The sequence below is a fragment of the Triticum aestivum genome, chromosome 5A (assembly GCF_018294505.1).
Source record: "Triticum aestivum cultivar Chinese Spring chromosome 5A, IWGSC CS RefSeq v2.1, whole genome shotgun sequence".
Taxonomy (NCBI): domain Eukaryota; kingdom Viridiplantae; phylum Streptophyta; class Magnoliopsida; order Poales; family Poaceae; genus Triticum; species Triticum aestivum.
In genome coordinates, this window is record NC_057806.1 from 114499320 (window position 1) to 114509372 (window position 10053).

Genomic DNA, 10053 nt, shown 5'->3' on the forward strand with positions numbered 1-10053 from the left:
ATTGTTGTTAAACAACAATTATTACTGTTTTTATAAAAAAAATATTACTATTTCATATTCATATTCATTTTCTAAAAAATTATTACATGCAATAAAAAAAATTACTTATGGCGCACCTCTGGCTGGTGCGCCATTGCTATATATAAAAAAAGATTACTAATGGCGCACCTCTGGCTGGTGCGCCATTGCTATATATAAAAAAAAGATTACTAATGGCGCACCTCTGCCTGGTGCGCCATTGCTATGTAAAAAAAAGATTACTCATGGCGCACCTCTGCCCGGTGCGCCATTGCTATGTAAAAAAAGATTACTAATGGCGCACCGACCGCTGGTGCGCCATTAGTAAGATTCCCCCTAGCTAATTCCCTCCCTCTCGCCAGATCCCCTTCATCCCTCTCCCTCGCCCCCCTAGCTAATTCCCCCCGCTGCCCCGACCCACGCCGTTGCCGATGACCCCCCGCACCCTCCCCCGCTCCACCGCCGCCGACGACCCACCGCACCCTCCCCCGCTCCACCGCCGCCGCCGACCCCCCGCACCCTCCCCCGCTCCACTGCCGCCGCCGACCCCCTGGACCCTCCCCCGACCCGCTCCGCCGCGGCCGCCGACACCCCGCACCCTCCCCCGCTTTTTGCTAATATTTTCAAATAACAAATTTGATGATATTTTCAAATAACAAATTTGATGATATTTTCAATTAAAAATAAAAAACAAATTTGATGATATTAAAAAAAACAAATTTGATGATATATTTTGTTCTAGTCCTCATGAAAATAACAAATTTGATAAAAAACAAATTATTAGATGCAACAAGAAATAATGAAAAAAAGAAGTTACTAATGGCGCACAAGAGGAGGGTGCGCCATTGCTATCAGAAAAAAAAAGTTACTAATGGCGCACCAAAGAATGGTGCGCCATTGCTATGAGTGTTTTTATGGCGCACCCCTCGATGGTGCGCCATTACTAACATTCCCCCCTCTATAGCTAGATACCCTCCTTCCCTCTCCCTCGCCAGATCCCCTTCCATCCCTCGCCACACCCGCTCCGGCTCCCCCGGGCCGCCGCCCCCGCTCCCCCGCGCCGCTGCCCCCGCGCCCCCCGACCCGCGAAGCACATGGCCGGCGGCCTCCCCACGACCAACCGAGGCGCCCAGGAGGACCGCTGTTGTCTTCCTCTTCGACTACGAGGAACCGGACGAGCTCGGACGCCCTCGAGCCACCCCTTCGACGCCGCCGCCGACCCCGACCCCGACACCTCCGGCGACTGGCCATGCCCGCCCAGGTACCTCTCCTCCTTGCTCCCTCTCCACCTTTCCTCCCCATTCCCTCCCCCCATAGTTCTTCTTGTTATATGGATCAGAACATATGGAGCATTACTATTGCTATATGGAGCATTACTATTGTTCTTCTCTGAACCATTACCATTCCCTCCCTCCCTAGTTCTTCCTCCCCATTAATTTGCAGGATCAGAACAAGTTTGTAACATGATGCTCTACAATGTTGATTAGGTGCATTACTATTGCTATATGGAGCAGCAATTTACTATTGCTATATGTTGTAGTTTGTATCAATGTGATTGTAGTTTTTCTTGTCATCAAGTTTAGTTGATGTTTATTTAAATATAACTTATATGATCAGCCACTCTATGTATGATTGTGGCTTGATGGTTCTGGAAGAACGTTTTTCCTTCAAATTCTATCTGGTGGCATTTCCTAGACTCCCTAGTTGTGTTGTTAATTGTGCTTCTATTAAAAGAATTGGGAGTTACTCACTATACTAGAACTCTATAGGTTGAATTTTTGTTAACTAATACTGACGTTATGAGAATGTAAGCACCTATTATTGCTACTGATATCATTGGCTCATTGCTGCCTTTGTGCAATGCAGAACTGTTAAGAGTGATTTGGTGGATTCAAGATTCTGTGAAGCTCTTTTGACATTAAAACTCAGAACAGAAGGTACTTAATAAACTCAAAAGCATTGATGATAACTCTTGTTGCCTAGAAATAGAGGTAGTTTACATATTGCATTGCTGGTGTTTGTTTATGTTCAGAGTTTAAGCATGTGTAGTGTAGTGTAGTGTAGTGAGCTTGTTCTAGTGTAGTGAGGTCTGAACCATTGCACGATGTAGTGTAGTGTAGTGTAGTGAGCTCTGAACCATGTTTAGTGTTGAGTACTTCAAGTTTACTGAACTTATTCATTTTTGTGGACTTAGTGAACATGATAAGACAAGCCAGATGCTCTATTTTTATTAACAGTAATCCATGATCAGCAACAGTTTCTTTCACTAATTTTCAGTTAACAGCAATCCATGATTTTTTTCAGCTAAAACTATTCATGATTTTTTGTTGGGTGACCTATTAGATCTGGAATGGAAGCTCACATAAGTTGAGCTAATTTTTGTCCATATGAAAGCAGAGGACCATATGGTCTGTGGCCTTTTCATCCATATGAAAGTAGAGGCACATTGTGGTGCTAGTCTGCTGGGTTTTGTCTCCAACCATCGTGTCGTGATGATTTTGCAGGTACCCCGAGAGGCCCCTGAGTTTGCCGGAATGTCGATTAACTTCTGTTTCGGAAAATTTGGGTACTCCATATGTCTTATTTTTAGCAAAGGTCATGCTAAAATTTTCCATGAATTTTAGCATGACTTTGCTAAAAATCAGACATATGGGGTACTTGCTACTAATGCATGGGCCGGGGTATCTTAGTACTTAATTAAGTAGGATCAACTGCCCCGCCATTCTTTCTACATTAAACCATAGGTGGTAGTAGAGCCAAGTGATTAGGCCCAACTTAGAATTCTCGTTAGCATCGATAAACCCTAGATGATAAACCCAACATAGGTGGAAATAGAGCCAAGTGATTAGTGCCAAGTGATTAGGCCCAACCTAGGGTGCCTCGGCATCGATAAACCCTAAATGATGAAAACTTAACTTCGCTTCTATAGGGTGCCTCGGTGTCGATGAGAACCTAAATGATGTACGCTTAGGCTTTTAGGGTGCCTCGGCGTCGACAAAACCTAAATGATGAAAGCTTAGGCTTTTAGGGTGCCTCGACGTCGACAAACCCTAAATGATAAAACCTTGGCTTTTAGAGTGCCTCGGTGTCGACAAGAACCTAAATGATGAAAGCTTAGGCTTTTAGGGTGCCTCAGCATCGACAAACCCTAAATGATAAAAGCTTAGCTTTTAGGATGCCTCGGTGTCGACAAACCATAAATGATGTAGTTTTGAATTATGAACATAGGATATGTTGTCATCATAATCGGACGACGAAAGGGACGACGAAAGTCTCCCGGCGGAGTGCGATTGGTGCCACGACGATCGAGGTCTGTGCGACATGCCTCACCTGGACGATGATCGGCGCTTCAGCATTAAGCTCGAGGAGACCTTCGAAGTTGAAACGGTACACAACAATGACAAGTGTTATTTTCAAAATTAAGCATGACTTCAACTATTTCAACGTGTAATTTTCATCTTTTACAATTCGAGTATAGCTTATCCCATGCCATGCAAGACACTATGTCTTGGAGAGGATGGATTTTGAAGACCATGAAATTTCTGAAACAAAGAAAATTCACCTAAGGACTCATCATGATGTGGACTTTGAAGTAAATCTATATAATTCTGAGAGCGTAACCCATTTTGCTTGCAAAAATTGGGAAGCATTTTGCAAGTTGTATGGTTTTGATGAGGGTATGCTTATCACCATGGATCTTGGTAATCCTGACATCAACCAAGACAATATGGACATTTGGGTCCTTGTTGATACGCCTCCAGTTCTACCGCTATGTGAGTTTCTCAAACATAGTTATTAGTTAATTTATATTGCTTATTTCAAAATAGTTGACGGCTTATTTCCATTGACATCTCATTTTTATTGTTCAAAGAATGTGCGGGAGATGGTAGACAAAACCCACTACACCGATGGCTCCGAATTAACAACTTACAAGGAGAAAAATCATCTGGTCGGATTTTGTACTGACATTGAGAATTACATTATGCACAAACATACTCCTCAACATTATGGTAAATACGTGCCACTAGTGCATGTGTTCAACTACGGTAACTACCATGGAGATACCCTGGTAAGATTTTTACAATTACGACATCCGTGCATCTTTTGCATACATCTAAAACTAGTACATCATTGCTAACTATGAAGTTATTACTATGTTTTTCAACAGATAATCCCAGAGAATTGTGTGCCTCATCTGATGTATCAGAAAGGTAGTGTTAATGTTTTGAACATACAGCTAGGTCGTCCTACGAATCTCAACTGTCCATACGAGATTTCTAAAAGAAGTGGAGACATGAAAATCAAAGGATGGAAAAAATGTATGGACAGTCGTAAGGAGCTTCTTGGAAGCAAAAGGAAGCAAAGCGCAAGAATTGGAGACAGGATGTTCTCCATTCTCCATAATGGAGAGTCAGGGTCTATATTGTTTTATGCTATTTTAGCTTAAATAGGGTATTTAGGTCCTGCCTAATACTGATGATCATGTGCTAAGAACAATTAAGTAGGGTTGGTTTGATGACTATCAAGATGATGATCGTATGACTTGTTATGAATAACGAGTAGAAGTTGTATGATGATGATTAGTAGGATTTGTTAGGATTAGTATTACTTTCGACAAACTCGATACTCGCGGTCTCAAGACTTGTAATGTTTTATCTTTGTTCGGTCTTTTGAATTCAGAGACTAATATGATGAATTATATTCGGAGACTAATCTTCTATTGTCTTCGATGAATCTGTTGTTGCTGTGTGCTACTGTCTATATTCTGTCAAATAATATATTTTGTAACATGTGCAAAAATCAGAAAAGTAAAAAAAATAAAACCTAATATTCATACTAATGGCGCATCACTACAGAGTGCGCCATTAGTATGCCAAGTATACTAATGGCGCATCCATCCACAGTGCGCCATTAGTGTGCCAAAGCACATGGTTAAATATGGCCCCTGGGAGGCACACTAATGGCGCATGGTGTTATATACTAATGGCGCACTGGATGGTGCGCCATTAGTATACCAGATACTAATGGCGCACCAGTGGTGCGCCATTAGTAAAAATTACTAGTGGCGTGCTACTAATGGCGCACCAGTGATGCGCCATTAGTAGGCAAAACTGGTGCGCCATTAGTAGGCCTTTTCCTAGTAGTGATAGATACGTTGGAGAACTGCTGTGTACTTCATAAAACATCCAACCGGAAAACTGCTCGGGTTCATTGTTTCCAATTGAGGAATCGGAGCAAACCCAGCCAAAATCGGCGGACTCTGTCACAATTGGCAATGCCAACAGATGTAAAGCAGGTCCAAAAACTAGCTGGCTGCATGGCAACTTTGAGCCGCTTTATCTCCAGATTGGGAGAAAAGGCACTGCCACTCTATCACTTTGAGTGGATGAATGCGGCAACAGTCGGATTGGAAGAAATAAAAACTTTGTTAGCAAGAAACCCAATCCTTGCTACACCAACTGTCGGTGAACCTATGTTGCTCTACATATCTGCAACTCACCAGGTGGTGAGTGCGGTACTCGTCGTCGAACGAGAGGAAGAGGGACACAAATTCCCACTCCAAAAACCAGTATACTATGTATTGGCGGTCCTTACACAATGCAAATCTCGGTACCCACACTATTAAAAGATAGCGTATGCGGTCTTTATGGCATCCCGGAAGCTGTGGCACCACTTTCAAGAGTGTTCGATCATAGTGGCTTCCGAAGTACCACTCAAGGATATCATAAACAATCGGGACGCCACCAGCCGCATTGCCAAATGGGCCATCGAGCTCTTCCCATTTTAAATAACATACAAGCCATGCCGAGCTATTAAATCTCAGGTGTTGGCCGACTTCGTCGCCGAATGGACAGAAGCCGAACTCCCTAAAGAGTACAACACATACTCCAAATGGGTGATGTACCTTGACGGCTCTAAAATGTTAGCCGGATTGGGGGCCGGTGTCATCCTAACATCCCCTACAGGGGACATAGTCAGTTATTATTACAAATCATGTATACGGACTCCAACAGCGCAGCCGAATATGAGGCACTACTGCATGGTCTCCAAATGGCTGTTTCCATGGGCATACAATGCCTCGAGGTGCGTGGGGATTCAAACCTCGCAACATCCCAAATAAATGGAGAATTCGATGCAAAAGATCCAAAGATGGCGGCATACCGCAATGCCGTACTCAAAATATCATCTCGGTTTGAGGGGCTCGAGTTTCATCACGTGGCTCGAGACAGTAATCAAGAAACGAACATCCTTGCTCGAATGGGCGCTAAACACGACCCCGACCCACCTAACACCTTTGTGGAAAGGCTCTTCAAGCCATCCGTGCTATGGCAGGACGAGATCGACAATACTAGTCCGGAGCCGATCATACCCCCAGATACCGAACACAATTCTGATATCATCGAGGGCTCGGGCACCAAAATGACACCTTCCACCCATGAAATCATGGCTGTAATTGCTCCATGGACCGAACCTCTCCTTGCCTACCTTAATAGGCGGGAGATCCCTGATGACCAGAATGAGGCCCATCACATCATTCGACGCTCGAAAGCCTACAAAGTTCATGAAGGAGAACTCTACAAGAGAAGTACTACTGGAGTTCTTCAAAGATGTATCTCCAAAGAGGAGGGATGATAGCTCTTGGCTGAAATACATGCTGCTCTCGGTGGCCATCACGCTACAGCGCGGGCCCTTGTATGTAAGGTCGTACTATAGATTTCTTTTGGCCTACGGCCCGAGAAGATGCATAGGACCTTGTACAGCGCTGTGTCGGATGCCAGCTTTTTGCCAAGCAAAGCTATATGCCGCCCACTGCCCTAAAAACAAGCCCCATTACTTGGCCTTTTGCGGTCTGGGGCCTAGACATGGTCAGACCCCTTAAAGGGGGAAGCCGTAAGAAAAAAAATATTTGCTGGTTATGGTGGATAAATTCACTAAGTGGATAGAGGCCAAACCAGTAAAAACGGCTGAAGCTGGACCGGTGACCGACTTTATATCCGGTGTTGTAGACCATTATGGCGTCCCGCACAGCATCATTACCGACAACGGCTCTAACTTCACGGCCGATGAGGTGAAAAATTGGTGTGCTAACCTGGGCATTAAGCTCGATTACGCCTCTGTATATCACCCTCAAACAAACGGTCCGGTTGAACGGGCTAATGGCCTGATAATGAGCGGCATCAAACCTAGACTAGTGCGATCCCCACAAGAGTCAGATAAAGACTGGGTCGAGGAACTTGATTCGGTACTCTGGGGACTGCGGACCACGCCCAATCGCACGACTGGTACACACCCTTTTTCATGGTGTATGGCGCAGAGGCTGTATTGCCCTGTGACATTATTCATGACTCACCTCGAGTGTGCATGTATGAAGAGAGAGAAGTCGAGCTCGATCGGCAAGATGACCTAGATGGCCTGGAGGAGGAGCGCGATGTTGCAAAACCCCGTTCCACATTCTATGAACAACAGGCTCGGAGATATCAAAGCAGGGAAGTGCGGGCCAAGACTTATAATGTCGGTGAGCTCGTTTTACGCCTCCTAGAGAATAAAAAGGACAAGCTCAAACCAAAATGGGAGGGTTCCTTCATTATAGATGATGTTCTCATGGGAGGAGCCTACCGCCTTCGTAATGCATCGGTTAACCGCTTAGAGCCGAATCCATGGAACGCTGCTCGGCTCCAAAAATTCTATACATAAGTTTGGCCATACTTCTTTTTAGTTCCTTTTTTCTCCTCTTCAATTTTGCTCTTTCTTCTCATTTTTATACGATTTCCAGCATGTGTTCGGATAAGCCAAACCCTTGAGGGGTACGCATCCTTAAATGTACACACCTCACCATGACTGGGGGCTTCTTTAAATAGAAGCTTATTATTATTTTGAGCCTAGAGCTCTGCTCATATACGTCCTTTTTGCCATTATATGCACCTTTATGACTTAAGTTTTTGCCAAGCTGGTTTGCCTTGCTCCTGTGCTTATGCCCTATGTTCCCGATTGTTTGGCTAGGGCTTAAAGGGAGCACCTCTATGATTATTACAACCGGGATATCCGGACATGTACCTCAGATGGGTGAAGCCGAAAGCTAGCGTTCTTAAGAGAATAATTGGTCGGCAATCAAACGACAGATTGTTGCAATATTGTAACCACTTTAAACACTGCGATACACTTTTTCCGTATTACGGATCAAAAGCCCCGGCACGCGTAATTACAGTATGCCAACCCAAGGAAAGGAACCCTTAACGGAACTATTCTCTTTGGAAGATGTTTCTTACGTATGTAATATAACATACATCCAAAACTCAAATTTTTGTCTGTTCGAGCACAATGACTGGGTTGCCTAGTTTCCGGACATAGTAAATACTTCTTTTCATTTCGAAATAAGTATCCATAAACACTCCACCATTTTGGTTCAGAGGTTAAATCCGAAAGCCTGCGATGAAAAAACTTCTCTCATGTTCGGATAAAGATACAGGTTGATCATAAACGTACATTAATACATTAAATCAAAATCCTATTCCTTATCTACTCCATCTATAAGACTGTCTAACCTACAGTCTTCCTGTGAATATTTTGCAGCTATCATTACTTGGTCATACACCAAATTCAATGGAACTTCTTTCCCGTCTGGTCCCTATCACTACAAAAAAAGACACATCCGTGACATTTTGGGCCGAACAAAAATCTTTTATGTCATACTTATGACACTTCTATGACGATAATTGTGACAAAACACGGTATCATCATAGATGTGGTGGGGTCCTACTTCTATGACAAAAAATCATGACAGAAAATGGGCTTTTCGTCCTGGGCGGGCCGGACACACAGCTGCATGACATTCTTTGGGCCATCCATGATGGAAAAAACCGTGGTAGAAGCAAGGGTGAGGAAAATATCGGGGTGTTCCCGGTTACGGTGGGTGGTCAGGGCCGAGCAATGCGTGTTTCTCTCGTACAAGCATGCGCGTGGGTGCGAGGCCTTGGGCTCTAACTGAACCCGAGCAAGGCGTTGGGCTCTAACTGAACCCGAAAAATTGCATTGCAGGCTACGCGTTACTGAACCCGAGCAATCGATCGATGGCTGTTAACTGAACCCGATCGAGCGATTCCTTTGCTACTGCTGCTAACTGAAGTCGATCGATGTTGCCTTTGGAAGAACAATGAGCGTTGCTGGGGGGATTGGATGAACAGTTCCCGGTGGGGGTGGATGAACAGGACCCCATGGCGTTGCCTCTGGATGAACAGGACCCCGACTGTTCGAGCCGGTTGGGGCTGGATGAACAGGACCCCGTGGAGGGCAGGATGAACAGGACCACCCTGTGGGGGACAAGATGAACAGTAGATGGTGGAGGGCTGGATGAACAGTAGCCCGTCGAGGGGTGGTTGAATAGGAGCCCGTGGAGAGGGCTGGTTGAACAGTAGCCGATGGAGTAACGCGCAGTGGAGGCTGGATGAATAGGAGCCCATGGATGAACAGTCGCAGGTGGAGGCTAGATGAGGTCGACGGTGGATGAACAGTAGCCCGTGGAGGCTGGAGGGGGTCGATGGTGGAGATGAACAGTATCCCGTGAGTCCCGTTTTGTGGTACGCCACACCCCTCCGGATGAACAGGACCCCCGTTTCGACCGTAGTGCTCTAACACAAGTCCGTTTGCTGCGTTTTGCGGTACGCCACACCCCTCCCGATCAACAGGACCCCCATTTCGACCGTAGGAGGTCCGTTTCCTCCGTTTTGCGGTATGCCAGACCCCTCCCGATGAACAGGATCCCGTTTCGAACATGGCCGGTCAAACACAAGGTCGTTTCCTTCGTTCTGCGATACGCCAGGCCTCGTTTCCATCGGTTGTTCCGTCCAAGCCCTCCCGATGAACACGACGACGCATTTCGTTCCGACCTAGCCGGTTGGCTCCCCATGAACACGACGACGATGATGTTTCTCCGTTCTGACCGAGCCATGTACACGAACCCTGGCCGTACGTATGCGCCAGTAGGCATTCGAGACCCTGCACGCATGTACGTACGTGGCTGTATTTTCTTTGTTGCAC